Raw genomic sequence first — 23,143 nt, 5'->3', positions numbered from 1 at the left:
ATGTCATGGAAAGAGCAGGTGTTATTAATGTTTTGTATACTCAGTGTATAAAAAGGTGTTCTTACCAGATAGACTCTTACATTTAAAACAGGCAATATCAGAGTCTCTGGTTCTGGTGTTGTATTGGTGGACATCTCTAATATAAGTCAAATAATTTGATAGGTACCTGGGGGCTGAGTCAGTAATAATTATGTAGACCAGGCCAAGTTGAATTAATGCTACTGTGCCAGCCTAGCTGATTAAAATGCTCGACCTTCAGATGAGTATGAGGGGGGAGTTTAAGTACAAATCTCAGCAGTTTTGGCTGGTCTGTAGCTTATTCTTTAGATGTTTGGTGCTGCTGGTGAACCATGATGTGCAGCATAATCAAAGTGACACTGAACTAGCGCACCTGCCAGAGTCTTTAGGGTGTCACTATCAGATATTTTGAGGTTCGAGCAAGGAATTCATTGATTTGGTTTATCTTTGTTAAAACCTTTAGGGCCATAGTCTCAGCAGTCAGGTATCTACCTAATTCACACCCAATGTCTCTCAATTCAATTCAATTCAAGGGGCTTTATTGGCATGGGAAACATGTGTTAACATTGCCAAAGCAAGTGAGGTAGATAATATACAAAAGTGAAATAAACAATACAAATTAACAGTAAACATTACACATACAGAAGTTTCAAAGCAATAAAGACATTACAAGTGTCATATTATATATATATACAGTGTTGTAGCAATGTACAAATGGTTAAAGCACACAAGTTAAAATAAATAAACATAAATATGGGTTGTATTTACAATGGTGTTTGTTCTTCACTGGTTGCCCTTTTCTTGTGGCAACAGGTCACAAATCTTGCTGCTGTGATGGCACACTGTGGAATTTCACCCAGTAGATATGGGAGTTTATCATAATTGGATTTGGTTTCGAATTCTTTGTGGATCTGTGTAATCTGAGGGAAATATGTGTCTCTAATATGGTCATACATTGGGCAGGAGGTTAGGAAGTGCAGCTCAGTTTCCACCTCATTTTGTGGGCAGTGTGCACATAGCCTGTCTTCTCTTGAGAGCCATGTCTGCCTACGGCGGCCTTTCTCAATAGCAAGGCTATGTTCACTGAGTCTGTACATAGTCAAAGCTTTCCTTAGGTTTGGGTCAGTCACAGTGGTCAGGTATTCTGCCACTGTGTACTCTCTGTTTAGGGCCAAATAGCATTCTAGTTTGCTCTGTTTTTTTGTTAATTCTTTCCAATGTGTCAAGTAATTATCTTTTTGTTTTCTCATGATTTGGTTGGGTCTAATTGTGCTGCTGTCCTGGGGCTCTGTGGGGTGTGTTTGTGTTTGTGAACAGAGCCTCAGGACCAGCTTGCTTAGGGGACTCTTCTCCAGGTTCATCTCTCTGTAGGTGATGGCTTTGTTATGGAAGGTTTGGGAATCGCTTCCTTTTAGGTGGTTGTAGAATTTAACGGCTCTTTTCTGGATTTTGATAATTAGTGGGTATCGGCCTAATTCTGCTCTGCATGCATTATTTGGTGTTCTACGTTGTACACGGAGGATATTTTTGCAGTCTCAATTTGGTGTTTGTCCCATTTTGTGAAATCTTGGTTGGTGAGCGGACCCCAGACCTCACAACCATAAGCACCTCCCATAGTCTGTTCTGGACTTGGGGACTGTGAAGAGACCTCTGGTGGCATGTCTTGTGGGGTATGTATGGGTGTCCGAGCTGTGTGCCAGTAGTTTAGACAGACAGCTCGGTGCATTCAACATGTCAATACCTCTCTCTCTCTCTCTCTCTCTCTCTCTCTCTCTCTCTCTCTCTCTCTCTCTCTCTCTCTCTCTCTCTCTCTCTCTCTCTCTCTCTCTCTCTCTCTCTACATCATCACACACACTACACACACACACACACACGCACACACACACACACACACACACACACACACACACACACACACACACACACACACACACACACACACACACACACACACACACACACACACACACACACACACACACACACACACACACACACACATTCTGCCATGACTGGTCAGAGTCCAGGGGCCACAGGGTCACCCGTTATTAACACACTGACCACTTGTAGCAGCTCACTGACACTGATCAGTGGTCAGCAGGCCTGTCAATACCTTCCATCAGGGCCTGACCAGACAGACAGAGGTCATTATCAGTCATCTGGGCTTAGGGCCTCAGAGCACAGCACAGTGGGGACCTCTGGGACTGACTGGATGACTTAGTGCTTCAACCCCCAGACAGGTCAGGTCAACGTCCCTCCGGCCAGGGCCACGCTGACCCCTCCCCCCTTTTACCTTACTCTCACTTACACACTCTCTCTTACTCTCTTCTTTACCTCGCTCTCTCTTTCTATCTTCTTTACCGCTCTCTCTCTCTTTCTATCTTCTTTACCTCTCTCACTCTCAATTCTTCTCATATACACATTGAGCTGGAACAAATAGTGCTAACCAGCAGTCCAGCACATCTTCAGATTGTCTCAGTAGTTTTGAGACTATTTATTTAATGTGTGTAGATGAACAGAGCATCCAAGCCTTTTCTGTGGCTCAGACTGTTACATATGGAAGAGTCACATCCCAGCCATGTCCTTTTCATTTCATTTAGCAGCGAGAGGCAGATAAATCTTTGGGGAAACACTCATTTGGAAGGAAGGAATGCATTCGGAGGGAGGCAGCCTCTGGAAAGTAATAGGAATGTATATTTAGAGAAATTAACATAAGACATTTTACACAGTCCATGAAGAATATAATCCATGCATAATTGATTGGCGGCGTGATTGCCTGAGTTTACTGTAATTTTTCTATAGTGAGAGAAAGTCTCTCCTCGGGCTGTTCAGCCTAATAGATTTTAGGATATTTCATTTAGGGCTGTCCAGGAGCAGAGCAGCTGCAGTGCTACAGTGATTCTTTTTTCTTCCAACACGTATGACTCCATACCACTGAAATTACTCTAATTCAGCAGGCAAAACCAAGGTCACAAACACTCTAATTGCCTGCCATTTTGATAAACTCTATCAACTTGTTTGTCTCACATTCCAGTTTGAAAAGCAGGTGAGGGGGCTCTTTGCCCGTTTGTATGTTCCGTGCATTTGCATTGAAAATTTGGCTGTTTGTTTTCATATGTGTCTTTTATAACCAATGCCATGACCCTATGACCCCCTGCTATGGCTGCCATTGTCCTTTAGAACAGGCCAGAGTAGAACAGGAAGGAGATTCAGAGTTTATAAAGAAATAATGCAGGGCCCTGATGATTACAACATATTATTTTATATATTATATTTATAGCTTTTGTTGTTTTCCACCAAAGACTGCCATTATACTAGGTCAAGATATTTGTTATCCACCTTAGAAATGACTTTTAGAGAATAGGACCTCACTCTTGATAATGCTCCACAATAAACACTGGAATTTCAATTTCAAACTCTGGCCTTGTACAAATTGTACTGTATACTTCTTAAATGCCAGTGGATCGATAAATGAACAAGCTAATTTAGGAATTTCTAGCTATACAAAGTAATAGCCCGACACACCTGACGCCAGGACTGACTGCTGTAATTCAGTCTTTCAGGGTAGTGATGCTCTGATGGTGCAGACAGACATATGAGAGAGATGAGGACAGTGAGTTGATGATGGCAGTTCTCTGTGCCTGGCCCTAGGGAGCATTGTGACTAGATCGTAGTGTAGTGGAGCCACTGGTCTGGGCCCTGCTTCGTTATCCCCTTTCTAACCATCCACATCGACGGCCACCTCCACCCGCCCTACTGGGGCCCCAGCCGCCCCACTGCCACCGCAACGGCCGAGACGAGGGGCAATGAACTCCGAAACACACCTTTCATCTTCCAGATGGAGTGATTTAGCATGGGCTGTGTTCCCCAAGAGCCCTGCTCCCTTACCCCTACTCCCCATTCTGCAGAATCAACATTTATATTCTTTAACTTGATGATTTGTTACTATGACAATAGAAATCAAGCAGTTGAGATGCATTTGGTACATCCGGTGTATTTCCAAACCGTTAGAGAAAATAGAGAAACATGACATTGGGAGAGTAACAGAGGAAAAATGAATACGTCTGACTGGACCATGGTGCTCTATGGGGAGTTGAAATCTAACGGGGGGGAAACTGCTCCTCTTTCCTACTGAGCTTTACCAATGAGGGGAAGGGGCACACTTATTTTTATTTCACTCCCTTAATTTTCTCATCACTCAGAAGAAGCCACCTGTCTCTTCCCAAGATTCCCTTCCTTTGTCTCTTAAATAATACGCCTGCATCCGCATGTTGGATGGAGATGACCAGGAGGGAACAGAGAAAAGGTGTGTGAGAGAGGGGAGCAAGAAATGAACAATAAGGGGGAATGCAATAGAAAGAGAGGGAGGGGGATTAAAAGAGGAGAGGTGACCTTTTTTCTCTGTGGCTCTTGTCGTGTCTGGCCATCAGTAAGCAGCAGCAGCCATGTCTGCAAAGGGAGCCATTTTCTCGCCCATCTCATTACCACGTTTTATATTCAGCAGCGTTGAGAAGACGCTGGTCACCGCTCTGCTCGCCCCCCCCGCCAACCTGCTCGCCCCCCCCGTGTGTGTGTGTGTGTTTGTGTGTGTGTGTGTGTGTGTGTGTGTGTGTGTGTGTGTGTGTATGTGTGTGTGTGTGTGTGTGTGTGTGTGTGTGTGTGTGTGTGTGTGTGTGTGTGTGTGTGTGTGTGTGTGTGTGTGTGTGTGTGTGTGTGTGTGTGTGTGTGTGTGTGTGTGTGTGTGTGTGTGTGTGTGTGTGTGTGTGTGTGTGTGTGTGTGTGTGTGTGTGTGTGTGTGTGTGTGTGTGTGTGTGTTTGTGTGTGTGTGTGTGTGTGTGTGTGTGTGTGTGTGTGTGTGTGTGTGTGTGTGTGTGTGTGTGTGTGTGTGTGTGTGTGTGTGTGTGTGTGTGTGTGTGTGTGTGTGTGTGTGTGTGTGAGAGAGAGAGGGGGGGGGGGGGGATTAGACAGACGGACCCCTGGGTTGGAGGCCAGAGCTCAAGTTCATCACCACAGACAATGGAAAGCTCTTCAGAAAGCAATTGGGCTCTCAGTGATATTGGCCTTGGTAGCAGTGGGGCTTCAGCTGAGCATGCGCACACAGCTGTCCCCCAGACCGCTGCAGACCCCTCTCTCTCCCTGAGCCACCTTCATTACGCCCGATACCGCTCCACCTCTGCTTCTCCCCACCGCAGCCCATCTCCAGAGCCCACTACTGTTAATTATATCCCATGAGCACCTCTAGCCACAGTGACAGTGTGTGGAGCAGTATGTGTATCTGGGCACGCACACTGAGTCAGCCTCTGCTGTGACTAGAGCACACGATGGTGACAGAGCTAGCCCCCTCCTCCCTCCTCCTTCCCTCCTCCTTCCCTCCTCCTTCCCTCCTCCTCCTCTCCCTCCTCCCCTCCCTCCCTCCCTCCCTTCCTCCTCCTCCTCCTCCTCCTCCTCCTCCTCCTCCTCCTCCTCCTCTACCTCCTCACACCCCCATGCAAGGACAGCTGCTCCCCCAGCCCAGTGTAGCTGCCATTGTGAGGATCCACACTAACAGGGGCTTTAGCCACTGGTGGTGGGAAATTAAACAGCCCTGTCAGTCCGTCAGTCCGTCCGTCCCCTGATGATAAGTGGCGTGCTGTCCACATGTAGCTCTGGTTATCTGCTGTCACACTGCACAAGGTCAGCCCACCAAGGTGATCATGGGAATTAGAGTTCGGGACTAAAAAATCTCAGCGTGGAGAAAAACTGACTTGTTCGTAGTGGTTTTTCCTATTTTTTTGGGGGGGGGTGATGTTTAGTAAACTGTATTACACAGTGGTTGATATACAGGCTAATGGCAAGCAGACCGTAATGTAGTAGATCTATCGACTGTACTATGACCCATCCAGGTGAAGTGTTTTATGCTAAAGACCCTAACTGGTGCTGCCTTGTCCTATTTTGCATATGTTTCTGATGATAGTGAATAGATATAGTAAACGTTAGGGTGTTATGACGTGGAAATAGGACATTCTCTGCATTGGATGTACAGTATTCAATACTTAATGAAAACATATTATTCACAGGACTACTCAAGGAAGTAAGAGCAGTAGTCTACAAAAAGGAAATGAGGTGATGGAATTAATGAAAAGGCCATTTTTGCCAGAGCAAATTATCTTTTTGAAATGAATAGTTAATATTTTATTATTACTATATATTGTTAATGCACACTTTGCATTTTTGCTAATATAATGTATCATTCCACATTCATTTCACCACTCAGCCTTGATGAGTACTTCAAATGTGAATTAAAGCACTCCATTTTTACGAAGAAAATTAGTAATAATTCAGAAATATTAATAATATATAATAATGCTATTCAGGAAAATGGAAAGTTCAAAAACAGAGGGGAGAACAGGGAGTGATTGCTGTACCTGGGATTGTTTGCTGTTTAGTGTGTGACGCTACAGGTCAGAGAGGTTGGTCAACAGAATGCAATCAAAGGCTGTTCGGGTTCTCGTGGTCAGAACACGGTCATCCAGCGGTCACAATTGAGCGGTCTGGTTTGAGGTAGGCTGAGCTGGGCTGGTGGTTGGCTCTGGTAGCTAATTGAAGCTGAGCACTGACAGGTCTCCTCATCTCCTCCTGTACTTAACCCATTTAGAAGTCACTGCTAACACGGACCACTCATTAATATTAATTATCCTGCGTGTTAATTTGAGCCAATCCCCATCTTTAATGCACTTAAACATGGTGAAGATGATAGGGCTGTGAGGTGCTGCTGAGGGACAGACTCTCTATCTGACTATATGGGGTCAGGGGAGGAGGGGGGGGGATCTTTCTCTCTCTCTTTCTTTTCTCCTTCAACTCCACCCTGTCTTTCTCTGTCTCTTTTCTACCTCTTGTCACGCCCTGACCGTAGAGATCCTTTTTATGTCTCTATTTTGGTTGGTCAGGGCGTGAGTTTGGGTGGGCATTCTATGTCTGGTGTGCTATGTTGTCCTTGTTTTGTATTTCTGTGTGTTTGGCCTGATATGGTTCTCAATCAGAGGCAGCTGTCTATCGTTGTCTCTGATTGAGAATCATATTTAGGTAGCCCGTTCCCACCTGTGTTTGTGGGTGGTTGATTCCTGTTTAGTGTTTGTTTCACCTTTCAGGACTGTTCGTTTGTCGTGTTTGTTGTTTTGTGAAGTGTTTCATATTTTAATTAAATAGTATGAACACTTACCACGCTGCACCTTGGTCCTCTTCTCATTCTCCCGACGACGTGCGTTACACCTCTCTTCCACTCTGTCTCTCAATCTAAGACGATTCTGCAAAGTAAATTAATTCCTTTTTTACCATGGCTTTTAAAAAGAATATTAGAAACTCTCATCATTATGATATTATTAAAAGGTGATTCCACGCCAGGGGGAGCAGAAAATTATTTTTTGTATCTCAGATTGTTTGGGCAATTCTCTCATAGAAACTTGATTAGGAGGAAGGATGTTTGACATGCTTTTTATATTTGTATCACATACCAATTTTTTTTCAAATGATGATGAAAGTGGCCATTAGACCCTTTTTAAACCTATACCTTCCTCCTGTAAGACCCTATGATCTGTGAACTGTAGTTTTGAGATATTATGATTTTTTTATGTTGAGTAAATGAATGTGATAATGTGTATTTCATAATCTAGACAAACTCCATATGTTAGAGCACACTGTAAAGAGCACAATGACACCAAGGTGTTGTCTGTATCGTGTACGGCTCACAGATAATAGGGTCTTACAGGAGGCAGGTATACAGTTGAAGTCGAAAGTTTACATACATCTTAAACAAATATATTTAAACTCAGTTTTCACAATTCCTAACATTTAATCCAAGTAAAAATTCCCTGTCTTAGGTCAGTTAGGATCACCAATTTATTTTAACGAATGTGAAATGTCAGAATAATAGTAGAGAGAATGATTTATTTCAGCTTTTATGTCTTTCATCACGTTCCCAGTCGGTCAGAAGTTTACATACACTCAATTCGTATTTGGTAGCATTGCCTTTAAATTGTTTAACTTGGGTCAAACGTTTCGGGTAGCCTTCCAAAGCTTCCCACAAAAAGTTGGGTGAATTCTGTCCCATTCCTCCTGACAGAGCTGGTGTAACTGAGTCAGGTTTGTAGGCCTCCTTGCTCGCAAACACTTTTTCAGTTCTGCACACAAATGTTCTATAGGATTGAGGTAAGGCTTTGTGATGGCCACTCCAATACCTTGAATTTGGTGTCCAAGCCATTTTGCCAGAACTTTGGAAGTATGCTTGGGGTCATTGTCCATTTGGAAGACCCATTTGCGACCAAGCCTCAACTTCCTGACTGATGTCTTGAGATGTTGCTTCAATATATCCACATAATTTTCCTTCCAGATCATGCCATCTATTTTGTGAAGTGCACCAGTACCTCCTGCAGCAAAGCACCCCCACAACATGATGCTGCCACCCCGGTGCTTCACGGTTGGGATGGTGTTCTTTGGCTTGCAAGCCTCCCCCTTTTTACTCCAAACACAACGATGGTCATTATGGCCAAAAGTTATATTTTTGTTTCATCAGACCAGAGGACATTTCTCCAAAAAGTACAATCTTTGTCCCCATGTGCAGTTGCAAACCGTAGTCTGGCTTTTTTATGGTGGTTTTGGAGCAGTGGCTTCTTCCTTGCTGAGCGGCCTTTCAGGTTATGTTGATATAGGACTCGTTTTACTGTGGATATTGTAACGGCTGTCCTCCTCCTCTTCTGAGGAGGAGTAGTTGGAAGGATCGGGGGACCAAAATGCAGCGTGGTATGTGTTCATCATGAATTTAATAAACAGAGAACACTGAACAACCTATACAAAACAATAAACGAACAATGAACGTGAAGCTATATAAGAAATGTGCTGACACAAGCAACTAACATAGACAATCACCCACAACCCACAATGACAAAACAGGCTACCTAAATATGGTTCCCAATCAGAGACAACGACTAACACCTGCCTCTGATTGAGAACCATATCAGGCCAAACACAGAAAGAGACAAACTAGACATACAACATAGAATGCCCACTCAGATCACACCCTGACCAAACAAAACATAGAAACATACAAAGCAAACTATGGTCAGGGCGTGACAGTACTCCCCCCCCCCCCCCCCCCCAAGGTGCGGCTCTGGCGCTGGACGTGGACCCAACTCCACCATAGTCTTAGTCCACTTTAGTAGCGTCCTTTGAGCGGCGACCCTCGCCGCCGACCTAGGACTGGCAACCCTACTAAAGGGCCCCACTGGACTGAGGAGCGCCTCTGGACTGAGGAGCGCCTCTGGACTGAAAGGCAGCTCCGGACTGAAGGGCAGCTCCTGACTGGCGGGCGGCTCCGGCAGCGCCTGACTGGCGGGCGGCTCCGGCAGCTCCTGACAGACGGGCGGCTCAGACGGCGCTGGACAGACGGGCGGCTCAGGCGGCGCTGGATAGACAGGCGCACCTGTAGGGAGGAGACGGAGAGACAGCCTGGTGCATGGGGCTGCCACAGGACCCACCAGACTGGGGAGACCTACAGGAGGCCTGGTGTTTGGAGGAGGCACCGGAAGGACCGGACTGTGGGGAGCACTGGAGCTCTGGTACGCAGCCTTGGCACCTCTCCCCCAGGCTGGATAACTACTCTAGCCCGGACCCTCCAGAGTGCAGGCACAGGTTGAACCGGGCTGTGGGTGAGCACTGGAGATCTAGTGCCTACTACTCGCACCTCTCCCTTGGGCTCCACTCCCACAATCGCCCGGCACGAGCGGAGCGCAGGCATAGGACGCACTGCACCCTCCCAACGCCCCGGAGACACAGCACGCAGAGCCGGCGCAGGATACCCTGGACCGAAACAGCGTACCGGAGACCAGACACGCTGAGCAGGCACAATACGCCCTGGCTGGATGCCCACACTCGCATGACACTTTCGGGGGGCTGCCCTATAGCGCACCGGGCTATGGGCACGTACTGGCGACACCGTGCGCCTAACCGCATAACACGGTGCCTGACCAGTAACGCGCTGCTTATAATAAGCACGAGGAGTGACCTCAGGTCTCCAACCTGACTCTACCTGACTCTGCCACACTCCCCGTGTGCCCCCCCCAAAAAATGTTTTGGGGCTGCCTCTCGTACCTGTCGCGCTGCCGTGCTGCCTCCTCATATCGCCGCCGCTCAGCTTTCGCTGCCTCCAGCTCTGCCTTGGGGCGGCGATATTCCCCAGCCTGTGCCCAGGGTCCTTTACCATCCAAAATCTCCTCCCATGTCCAGGAGTCCAGAACTCGCTCCTGCCCGATACCACGCTGCTTGGTCCGGTTGTGGTGGGTGGTTCTGTAACGATCTTCGTTGGGAGAAAGAGAGGAGGACCAAAGCGCAGCGTCGTAAGTGTTCATGATGAATATTTAATGGAACAAAACTGAACACTGAAATACAAAACAATAAAGTGAACGAACTAAAACTGAAACAGTTCCGTGTGGAACACACAGACACGGAAGACAACCACCCACAAAACCCAACAGAAAACAGGCTACCTAAATATGGTTCCCAATCAGAGACAATGACTAACACCTGCCTCTGATTGAGAACCATATCAGGCCAAACGAAAAACCCAACATAGAAACACAAAACATAGATAACCCACCCAACTCACGCCCTGACCACACTAAAACAAAGAAAATACAAAAGAACTAAGGTCAGAACGTGACAGATATAGATACTTTTGTACCCGTTTCCTCCAGCATCTTCACAAGATCCTTTGCTGTTGTTCTGGGATTGATTTGCACTTTTCGCACCAAAATACGTTCATCTCTAGGAGAAAGAACGCGTCACCTTCCTGAGCGGTATGACGGCAGCGTGGTCCCATGGTGTTTATACTTGCGTAATATTGTTTGTACGGATGAACGTGGTACCTTCAGAGGTTTGGAAATTGCTCCCAAGGATGAACCAGACTTGTGGAGGTCTAGAATTTTTTCTTCTGAGGTCTTGGCTGATTTCTTTTGATTTTCCCATGATGTCAAGCAAAGAGGCACTGAGTTTGAAGGTAGGCCTTGAAATACATCCACAGGTACACCTCCAATTGACCCAAATGATGTCAATTAGCCTCTCAGAAGCTTCTAAAGCCATGACATAATTTTCTGGAATTTTTCAAGCTATTTAAAGGCACAGTCAACTTAGTGTATGTAACCTTCTGACCCACTGGAATTGTGATGCAATGAATTATAAGTTAATTAATCTGTCTGTAAACAATTGTTGGAAAATGTACTTGTGTCATGCACAAAGTAGATGTCCTAACCGATTTGCCAAAACTATAGTTTGTTAACAAGAAATTTGTGGAGTGGTTGAAAAACGAGTTTTAATCACACCAACCTAAGTGTATGTAAACTTCCGACTTCAACTGTACGTCTAAAAAGGACATAAAATGGCCACTTTCTTCATAATTGTCCAAAAAATGGTTTGTGATACAAATATGAAACATTCTTCCTACCAAGAAGTTGTGACAATTGCCAGAACAATCTGACATACCAAGAATATTATCCGCTCCCGCTGGTGTAAAATTGGCCTAAAATGATTGAGATTGGATGGTAATGTCAATGGAGTCATTTTGCAGCTATGCTTAAACACTAATGGTGCTGCTAGAATGGCCTTGGTCAGCCCTGGCTCTCCATCTTTTCCTCCAGTAGCAGAATGGCCTTGGTCAGCCCTGGCTCCCCATCTTTTCCTCCAGTAGCAGAATGGCCTTGGTCAGCCCTGGCTCTCCATCTTTTCCTCCAGTAGCAGAATGGCCTTGGTCAGCCCTGGCTCTCCATCTTTTCCTCCAGCAGCAGGCAGCCAGATAGAGGCACATCCTGGCTGGGCAGAGTACTAGGGGTATTAACAGGTTCTATATTGGCTGGTCGTCTAGGGGTGACAGGTGTGACCACAATGATATAAAGAACACTATTGGACAGTACATTATGTGCCATGGTGTTTGATTATGGGCGGCGTGTGGATGTGGATTTGCACGCCATCTTCATGCCTTCTGCAGTCTATAGCTTTGTCCCATATTCTTATTATTATTGTTATATTCAACCTGCTTTTTGAGCAACTTTGACGTGCCGTGCACAGTATTTTAGTGATGTGATGCAGCCCATATTGATCATGACTCTGGATTGATAGACAATCTGTATTTGAACTTGAACTTGACTGTGAGTGGCTTCCTCCAGTGGTCGTATAGAGCCTGTTGTGATTGGAGGTTGATGCTGGCCACTGTGTTTCTCTGGTTAAGCCGTCCACTCCACCCTGCTCTCCTCTCACTGTGCTGACGGGGTCTTGGGGGTGCGCTGCGTGGTCACAACTCCTGCCTCTGTGCTGGTCCCTGTGGGGACGCGGGGGCCGGTGGTCCGTCGGTCAGTGTGGCAGCTCCAGCTTACACAGTCATTTCCAGGCTGCCTGCCTCTCTCTCTGGGTTTTTACTGTGGATGTGGACGCAAATCCCTGCCATCTATGTTGTCTGACTGAGCTGAGGTTTAGGGTGAAGATCGTGCAGGGAGAAGTATACTATCGATCCATTTCATACTATATTTAAAATTCAGTTCTATAGAATCAGCACTTACAAATGAGTAGGAGGAAATGACTGTGGGCAGTGGTTGGCAGTGGTTTGACATGTATAGTTTCTATAATGGGAATATTGCATTGTTTTGAAATGTTCCAAAGATGCAAGAAGTTTTTTGAGACTGAAGTTTTTGGAAGTTTTTTGAGTCATTAACTGTTGCCATATGGCTAAACTCAACAAGAAAACCAAATGTTACAGTAGGTTAGATAGAGCTGTGTAAGTCATTATGAATATACAAATATGTAGATATAGTATTTTTCATTTATTATAATAACATTTCTTATATTTCACCTAATCATAAAATCGCTGTAATATTATCATAAAATAGCAGTTTTTTTCTACTCAGATGCATGAGACTGAAATATGACAGTGCTCTCTAAATGTAAAGCATGTTTTGGTAGTGGAGTAGTCACAGCCAGCCACACACACACACGCACGCACGCACGCACACACACACACACACACACACACACACACACTGAAGTGAATTGAAGTCATTTTGATGAAAAATGAGGGGCAGGCTGATTTGGGACAGCTTGGCGGAGCCGGCAGTGATGCCATTAAGCGGCACCCTGGCTGATAAGGCGAGCAGAGTTATTGAATAAATAAATAAATTAAAATAATATCTTATGTATTCTTTTCACCTCCCTTCAGGCCCCCCATCCCAAATCCTGACCAGTCGGGCTCTTCCCCCCCTAACCCCCAGACCCCGTCTCCCCCAAACACACACATCATTTCCCTGCACCCCTTCACTGCTGATGCAGGCACCAACCGCCGCTTCTGGAACCTTCCCCCTAGTATCCATCCACCAGCACATAAAAAAAGAACTTGAATGCAGCTTTGCAATAAATAATACATTTGACTAATACACATTCAGCAGGAGTCAGTGTTTACCCCCCACGCCCACACATCCAGAGGAGGGAGAAAGACAGAATCCAAGAAAAGAAGCGTTTCCTCCAGAACAGAGAGCAGTGACGGCTCGATAATAGGCTAAAACAACTAGCATGAGAGCAAGGGAGTGAGGGAGAGGGAGAGAGACAGCGAGAGAGAGATAGAGAGAGAAAGAGAGAGAAAGAGAGAGAGAGTGAGGGAGAGGGAGGGAGAGACAGAATGAGAGAGAGCGAGAGAGCGAGAGAGAGCAAGAGAGAGAGTGGCAAGCATATTATAACTCATCCATGTGGATCTCCCTAGTAGATTGGGAACAATCCCTTGTTGAAATTGCCTTCTAAACACTTAGAGAGAAGGAGACAGCACGGAGCAGCCTGCCAAGCTCAGTGTGTTCCTGTGTGTGTATTCTCACACTGCCTGCTATCCTAGCCAAGGTAGAGAGACCTCTGAGAGAACGCATGCATGTGTGTGTGGAGGAGAGAGAGAGAGAGAGGGTATTATGCACTGTGGATGTTGCCTCGTGTTTAACCAGCCTGCCTGCAAGCCCAGGTACTGCCTGCCTGCGCGCCGGCTTCTAAATAAGCAGCACATTCACCGTCCCCTTAAGGACAGGAGGCTAGGCTGCAGAGTGTGAAATCCCACTAATAGTCAGTACAGTAGCTAGCGCTGAGCAGCAGCCAGAGCAGGAGTCAGCTCCTACATGACTTACTACTGTAGGTAGAGGACAAGCAGGACCAGAAGAGACAGTGGGGATTGGACGTCAGAGGGAAAAGAAAAATAAAATACAGAAAGGTCAGTAAATTCCTTTTTATTTTTGCTCTGTGGAATCTATTTTTTTCCTCATCTTCCACTCTGAGTCCAGTAAGTCTGGAACCTGGGCTGTGACTGCTGCGTTTTGCTGGAGAAAGTATTGATTCTTTACAAGTTTGTGGGAAGTGTGCTACTGTTTGATCCTGCCAGGTGGGAGCAGGTGGAAAAGCTGGATGTGGGGGTCTGGCTGCTGGAACAGGCCAAGTCATCACGAGTGTATAGACTGTGTGTGTTTGTGTACGTTTGTGCATGTGTGTGTTTACATTTTAGTGAATGGGTGTCTGTGTGTGTGTTTATTTGTGTACCATTTTACATTGCATTACATTTTAGTATAAAGTATCTATATTTGTGTGTGTTATTATCATATGTGTGTGTACTCCTATTTTCTGCTTGTGTAAGTTGACTGGGTCAAACTGTGTGTGTGTGTGTGTGGGTGTGTGTGTGTGTGTGTGCGCACGCACGTGTGTATGGTTGTGATGCTGTCTATATTTTTGGGAGTGAGGGGGAGGCAGAAGGGGGAGGGAAGGGGATCCCCCCCGTGGTCAGTAGTGAGTGGGCCAGAGAATGGGATCGGGGAAAGGGGACCGTGCCGGAAAAATGAAAGCGGCGGCCGTGCTGAAAAGATAAATAAAAGCGCTCTTTGCCGCCATTTCATCCTGTATGTGTGTATGTACTCATAGGGATGCTCTGGCCAGCACTGATGGACAGACACTCATGACTCCCAAACACGACAAACGCTAGCTGTCTCATGTGGTAACATATTACACACTGAGGGGGTCATTGGACCCGTGACCTGCACACACACAGGTGAAGGAAGCATAGTAACCCACACCGCGGTGCACACCACAGACACACACCAACCAAGATGGTGTCCTCCATTTCCTCCTCCAATGGTGTTTCATGTACAGTCAGGTCCGCATCGTCATTAGATTTTTTAATAGAGCTTTGTGGTGGGAAAAAAATGATGTTGACTTTTACTTCCCACTTTGGTAGTTCATTTTGAAATTCACATTTTTTGTAAACAATGTTTTTAAAATTTTGGTTTTGATTTTTTATGTTTTGAGCTATAATTTCAGAAGTATGAATGTGGTTGAGATTTGGAAGGGGGAAACGGCGGGACTTAAGGTATGTGTCAGCACTTAGACACGTTTAGCCACACTCAAAAGAAAACTGGAAAAGCCAGGACTACCAAATTGTCAGCTACACTAAAGACATCAACACAAACATTTCAGCCATCCATCATAGCTGTCGCTCTGTTTCTGTGGCGACAGTGATTTATTCCAGGGCTGAAATCCATTTGAGTCTGAATGAGGAAATAAACTCCAGTCCAGCAGGAGGACTACAGACACACACACACACAATCACGCTGAGCATGTTAACACAGATACCGTAGAGAGCAGGTGTGCCATGTTCCCTCACAGCCATGTTTAAAACCACACATCCCACAATACACCATTGTAAACCTCCCCGCAGGGTCACTAGATATTAAGCAGACCGAGAGTACCCAGCTAGCAGCTAGAAGTTGTGGGAAGGTTGTATGCAAAATAACCAAAGGACAACCTCGCTCTCACCAAGCTCTATGAAAGATATGGTTCTCAGAACGTTATGTGTTGTCTGGGTACACAATATTAACTTCTAAGTATGGTTTTGAGTAAATGTACAGTAGATCCATTATTTATTATTAATCCCCTTAATTGTAAATCTTGAAATGCACTGGTTTCAAAACAACCTAGTATGTTGTGCAATTTATCACCATACACAGCATGTTGCAGTTGTGAAATATTTAGAGGACCAGCACATATTAATACATGTAGTAATATGAAGGCTAAAACTGGTATGTGTGATGAGCTGCTGCTCCTGTGTGTGTGTGTGTGTGTGTGTGTGTGTGTGTGTGTGTGTGTGTGTGTGTGTGTGTGTGTGTGTGTGTGTGTGTGTGTGTGTGTGTGTGTGTGTGTGTGTGTGTGTGTGTGTGTGTGTGTGTGTGTGTGTGTGTGTGTCTGTGTCTGTGTCTGTGTGTGAGAGTTTGTGTGTGTGTTAGTGTGATGCTTGCTGTGATTTAGGTTTGTTTTTTCATATTGCTCCCTCTCTCTCTCTTGCTTTCTCCTCTTGGCCTGTCTTCAATTGCTTATTTTTCCCATTTTGCTTCCCTGTCGTTGTTTGTATCTCAGATCATAACTCAGGTCCCATACTGTGCAGGCAGATTTATCTGAGCGAACATACCAACCCCCCCCCCCCCCCCCCCCCAGCCCCAGCCCCAACCTTAGCCCTTAAGCCCTCGTCCCTGGACATGCACATGTTGATGTGTGTGTGGACTAGGGTTGCAAAATTCAGGGAACTTTCAATAAATTCCCTGGTTTTCCAGAAATCCTGATTTGAGGAAAATGTGCAACCCTAGTGTGGACACACTGTGTGTGCTTGTGAGTTAGATATATAGATAAGCAGAGGGGGTGTGTGAGTTTGTTTATCATCGTCCATGTATATATTGGTCAAACGGGATTGGGGTGTCAGGAGGAGAGCATGATGTTGTGATTTATGCAGATGTGTGGTGAGAAGCTCTGTGCTGGGCACTTAATGTGTTTGGGTCTGCTGCTATCTGGCCTGCTAATGTGGGCTGAGGCAGCATCCGTCTGGAGCTAGGCTGGGCTGGCCTGGAGTTGGAGGTGGCCTGGCTGTGTGTCTGTCTGGAGGGGAAAAGCTGGCCACAGAAAGCCAGACAGGCCACTCACACTCAACTACAGACCTCTCTTTCCAGCCAGAGAGCAGGAAGAGATTGTCGTGCCTCAGCTGAATTAGAGAACAGCTGTAGGAAGAGAGGTGGATGTTTTAGTGTTTGAACATATGAATTGGATGACAATACTGGAAAAATAATGCCTTTGTTGTACGTCATCCAAAGGTGAGTTATACTGAACAAAATATAAACGCAACATGCAACAATTTCAACGATTTTACTGAGTTCATATAAGGAATTTAGTCAATTGAAATAATTTCAGTAGGTCTTAATCTATGGATGTCACATGACTGGGCAGGGGCGCAGCCATGGGTGGGCCTGGGAGGGAAATACTCCTCAGTTTCATCAGCTGTCCTGGTGGCTGGTTTCAGACGATCCGCAGGTGAAAAATCCGGATGTGGAGGTCCTGGGCTGGCGTGGTTACACGTGGTCTGCAGTGATGAGGCCGGTGGGACGTACTGTCAAATTCTCTAAAACAACGTTGGAGCCGGCTTATGGTAGAGAAAATAACGTTACATTGCCTGGCAACAGCTCTGGTGGACATTCCTGCAGTCAGCATGCCAATTGCACGCTGCCTCAAAACTTGAGACATCTGCACAAAACTGCACATTTTAGCGTGGCCTTTTATTGTCCCCAGCACAAGGTGCACCTGTGTAATGATCATGCTGTTAAATCAGCTTCTTGATATACCACACCTGTCAGGTGGATAGATTATATTGGCAAAGGATAAATGCTCACTAACAGAGATGTAAATACATTTTGAGAGAAATAAGCTTTTTGTGCGTATGGAACATTTCTGAGATATTTGATTTCACCTCGTGAAACATGGGACCAACACTTTACATGTTGCGTTTATATATTTTTTCTGTAATACATTTGCAGTATATTACAATTCTAAATGCAAAAGGGCATTATAATACCTTAAAACCTGTATCTGTGAGAAGGATATCAGTGGTATTTTAAATCTTGAATCACTTGCATTATGCCATTGGGAATATTATTCATTAATTTGTTTTTCAACATGGGTATGGATTTTTGGATTTAGAATTTTAGGAAATGTTTAATGAAGACCTAAGTCAAGACCTGATATTGACCATGTTGAATTCAAGCGTTTTGATTTGCGGTCTGATTATATATTTCCTGACATGTGATTGGTCCAGTTGTAGTGCTGGTTGTCCCATAGGCATCTTTTCTCCCACACAGTGATTGAATAGAGGCTGAGGTCCGGGCCTTACTATGATAATGTGCCAAACTCGGCTCTGCTCCCAAAATCCAGGATTAATGCCTGCTTTAGGGGCTTAGCATGGGCAGCCATTCAGACGTGCATGGGATTGCCTGGGCTGCTACCTTGGTCCCCTGTTATCGCCTGCAGAGGTTGACAGGGCTAGGAGCCACTGGAGGAACTAAGTGTCTCACTTTAGCACCCCGACTGACCGTATCACTCCACACTCCACACTCTGTATCACTCCGCGCTTCACACTCTGTATCACTCCACACTACACACCTTCCACACCTTCCACAGGCCATGCCACACTACCAACCTGGACATCTCCTTTCTGTTTGGGCTGTTACATGGGAAATAAGCTCTTTTTAAAGCCTGATCTTGATGTGGAAGATATGATGTGAGTCATATGACATACAGTGTGTAGGCTTTGTCATGTAAATACTGATGTTTCTGACAGGTGCAACCATAATCATAATGAACTTTGAATTGCTTCAACAACATTTGTGTTTATCAAATTACAATTAATTGGATATTTCACAAGGTATGAAATATGTAAGTTATTTGTATTTTATAATCAGCAATGTTACATTTTTTTATCATTATCTTGAATATGTTCACAAATTTGTCTACTGTATTATTTATGTTATATTTGCTAAATTAGCTAATTAAATACTGAATCAATTGTTTGTCCCAGCTTTGAAATGCTTTGCTCATCTAATTCTTTCCAATTAATTAATTTAAGCTCAAAACCCATTAATTTTGTGCAACTGAGCAATTATAAACTCTGTGATAATTTAAAAATGAAAAATATTCAGTTCATAAAGCAATTAATTGTAGTTATATGAAGTGGTGGTAAATTGAAAGCAAAACAAAATTATAAATTATAATTGCAATTATTTGTTGTTCGACACAGCCGTATGTCGATGCATGGGTTGCTTTGGTTTTCTCAATTGACAAGTCCACCATCATGTACTTTATTTATCCTTAGCCCCAAAATATTCTCTCTCTCTCACACACACACGCACAAATGCATGCATACACACACGTAAACACACAACCCACACACACACTGGAAGGTTGCAATATTGTATTGTACAACTCATATCAAGTGGTTGTGGGTGTGTAACTGTCTTAGTCCTGGTAATTTGTATGATTTTGTAGTGTCATAAAAATATGTTGTATTGGACTGTATAGTAGCAGTGGAACTGAACCTGCAGGTCATATATGTATTGTTGCTAATGTACAACTATTGCAGTATATTTCACCTTATAACTACTATCATGACCATACTGTGTAAAATAGTCAAGTATAGGATTACTGTGGAGCAGTGTGTGATTGTTGTGATATGGTAGACTTGTGTCCCACATGCCTCCGACACTGGAGGCAGCTCCGTTGACTGTCGGATGAGTGACACCTGCTCTCGTCCTATGAGACGTCCAGCTCTGTGCTGTCAGCATCAGCGGAGTGTCTGGGATTGGCTGTTTCCAGACATCACATGTCAACAGCCCTGTGGAAACATCTGCATCTTGTGCTTCAGTTCAGACCCACTCCTTTTATTTTTCCTGCTTTCAAGTAGACATGGGCACATATGCAGCTGTGTTTGAAACACATGACAAACGCAGAAATATTTGACTCTATATCAACAATCCTGAGCTGTGTATATTCTGTGAGGAGAGCACACTGCAAAGGCTCCACATGTTATGACATCACAACAGCAGATGAAACAGTCGATGTCTCTGCGGGATTAATTTAATTACATGAATGTTGTTGATTTTTCTGTCTCCCCATGACATCCTCGTTGCTTTATTTGTTGCTGTTGTTTGTTCTTTTGCATGTTAGCCAGGATGTTTTTTGCCTTATTAGTTAAATCTGTAATATCCATCAGAAGGAATAAGACGTTGGGTAATCATGTGGGCCAGCCAAATCTGAGTCTGCCTCTGCCTCTGCACAGCGTCTATAGTACAGCGTCTGGGCTGGGGTAAATACGTATGGTCATTCCCCATCTTATTACATCTGATTACTGCACTCATGTGGATAATCTCTTTATGCCTTTCTCATGTCTGAGGAACTTTTACACTCTCATGTGTGAACCTTATGGACTGGGGGCTGCAATGTTTCAAATACGATTGTTTATTCTGTCACCCCACATCCAGTGGGAGGATACTAAATAATTGTGTACTTTGTCGGGCCTTCTGAAAGATTTCACAATGTGCAAGAGTTGGGATGATTTGTTATCCCAAAGATCAAATTAAATATATATTTATTTTAGTATAATCTAGCCTTGACCTCGTGTAGATAGGATTTATATTTATGGGTGCTACACATCAGGCAGTATGAACGATGCTATGAAAACCCACGGTCTATTTAGATTTATCTGGGGTAGGGACGCCTTGTCTTTTGTCCCTGTGCTTACTAGAAAGAGAGAGGATACATTTCCATTGAGATTGATGGGCGCAAAGCAGCACGCTGCGGTGTAGTTTGGTGCAGCGACTGATCTGTGTAAGAGTAATGGCCGCTGGTTTGGTGCTGTGTTGATTCCATCTTGGCTGTCTTGCAATCAGCCGGAGAAGGGGGGGGGGGGGGGGGGGGAGAACTATTTTATTCCTCAGACCCCCTCCTTCACCACCACTGGAATATAATCCACTGTCTCCTGACCTTCAAATCATGCCGCGCTGCAGTCATTTCAATTGGCCTGGCCGGCATTAGCGTGAAATGTCCTCTAGCCGCTCTAACCACCAAATGGAAGATTTCCCCTCTCACAGCATGGCCTCCCTCCTCTTCTTCCCTCCTTTCTCTCCCTCTGCCATCATGCCCCGTGAAGTCAGGGTGGAGGGATGGGAAGAGCTTCCTCCTCCTCCTCCTCCTCCTCATGTTGGTAATGATCCTCCACAGGAGATGCTGCTGGTCAAAGCAGAGAAATAAAGGCCTTCACACCATTTTAGATTCAGCTTTGTTTGCGTTGCATTCTGTTATCGGGTTGAAATGATTAAAATATTGTAAGGATTGATACTGTATACTATAATAAGTCAATTGTGGGTATTTTGTAATCTAATTATTTTGTGTGTAAAATATTTATCAATATTTTTTTTGACAAATGGAAATTCATATTTACAGTATGTCAATTATAATATTGAACTTATCTTGCCGGTGGATGCTTTTGTGTCACATGCATGATTTCAGTGTTAACCCACTAAAGGGCCTGGTATTAGTATGAGTCCAAAGAGAGCGCATGGTGTAGCCAGTGTGGTGTTGTGGATCAGTACCAGTACTGAGTTTATTCTCATGTTAGTGATGGAGTGATGCATCAGAAGCCTGAGGCAGGGCAATCACTAACTCACATGCCAAGGCCCAGCCTGTGTCATATTGGTTGTAGACAGATATTTTATGAATAATTGAGAAAACCATATTTGATATTATCTGAATAATAAAAATATATCAGAGCACAAGCAGCATTCATGGCTGTCTTTAGAAGCTGAGTGAGAGATGTGTGTCATGCGTACACAAGCCTCTAGAGAGACTCTTTGTTCTGAAGGGTCAAAGAAGCCTCTGAATGTTTGGTATATCTTATATCTTATATCTTAGCCTCTGAATGTTTGGTATATCATATCTAGAGACATGGTTTATTTCAAAGAATTCACAGAAAAGATTTCATCCAGAATGCGTTGTTCATTTACATGGAAAATGATAGAAATGTTCGCAGTGCAACAACTTTTCAACATGATGTCTATCATCAGCATGTCTCATAAATTACTGCTAACTCCATATTCATAACCCCTGATGAATATGCTATGCCCTAGAATTCATCTTATGATGTACTATGAAACATCTCTTAACCCTTTTGTATGCTCCTGCCTGTATCTGAAGGAGGTTGTAGAGGTATGGATTTCAAGTCCCTACTTCCTGCTTCTGTGTTGATTGGTTGACGTCAAGAGCAGGTGTGGGAGGCTGTGTGAGTCAGTGTGACGTGTCGACGTGTAATGGAAGTGTCATGGCTGTGACCCTATGCTGACTGAGAGAAAGAGGAGTGACGTGTGTTTGTGAGTCATGTGAGAGATGTGTCCTCTGGTCCTAGAGATGTTTCCAGTGCTGTCCTCATCTGGAACCTTCTATAGCAGGTCCATGTCTCCTTCCTTCTGCCCTCCGGTTGTTATTACATACAGTATACTGTATGTATGATTAATGATCCCAATGGGAGTGTCCATAACACTACAGCCTCGGGCTAGAATTGAAATGCATGCAGGGGATGTAGAGCATTCTGCTATTATTGCTCAATAAACTTAGCAGCCATTACATTTGTTTTGCTTTTGTTGAGAATAAAACAGAGAGGGCTATGAGGTTTCAAATCAACAACTTGGCCACTCTAAGAGATGGACTTATTGGAATTGCATTAAGTTGATTAGAGCCAGAAATGAATCCCATTTACCACAGAGCAGTGTTAAACACACCGTTTCCCCCAGCAATGGCAGAGCACTGACAGTCAGTCAGCATCAATTCAACTCTGTGATGTGTATATCCTCATCCTGAGAGGTCTGGCTTTGTTCTCTTCTAATAAAGACCGTCTGGGTCTGTCTGTGGTAGCAATGTTTAATTTCCTCATTTTCCAGAGATGGCCCTGAGTAATGCACAGTGCTTATCATACTACTGGAGAGCACTGACACAACACAACACAGCTCTCGTCTGATACCTACATGAACCTGGCTACCCCAGTCCTCATATCACCGCTCTGTGAACCAGCAGTAAGGAGGAGTATTGTTGTGTTTTAATCAGAGAATATGTCCAGCTGGACTGAACCAGGGCCGTTACATTGTGACCCCCTCTCCTCATTTACATATGGGATACATAGGGGATATGGAGTGTTTATATGCATGGAGATTCAGACGTGGCTTATTGTGGTCCG

General features: G+C 44.6%; 1 long non-coding RNA gene across 2 annotated transcripts in view; it reads left to right on the top strand.

The window, feature by feature from the left end:
* Positions 1 to 23,143, top strand: part of LOC139576138 (uncharacterized) — a 100,562-nt gene that overhangs the window by 23,947 nt on the left and 53,472 nt on the right. Inside the window, exon 1 of one of the 2 annotated variants that reach the window (XR_011675071.1) lies at positions 13,579 to 14,275. The exons of the other annotated variant lie outside the window; for it this stretch is intronic. This is a non-coding gene — a long non-coding RNA (uncharacterized lncRNA). Of the gene's footprint in view, positions 1 to 13,578; positions 14,276 to 23,143 lie in introns of those variants that run through there. 2 annotated transcript variants of the gene reach the window in all.

The sequence above is a fragment of the Salvelinus alpinus genome, chromosome 5 (genome assembly GCF_045679555.1).
Source record: "Salvelinus alpinus chromosome 5, SLU_Salpinus.1, whole genome shotgun sequence".
Classification (NCBI taxonomy): Eukaryota; Metazoa; Chordata; class Actinopteri; order Salmoniformes; family Salmonidae; genus Salvelinus; species Salvelinus alpinus.
This window is presented reverse-complemented; position numbering and strand designations above follow the sequence as displayed.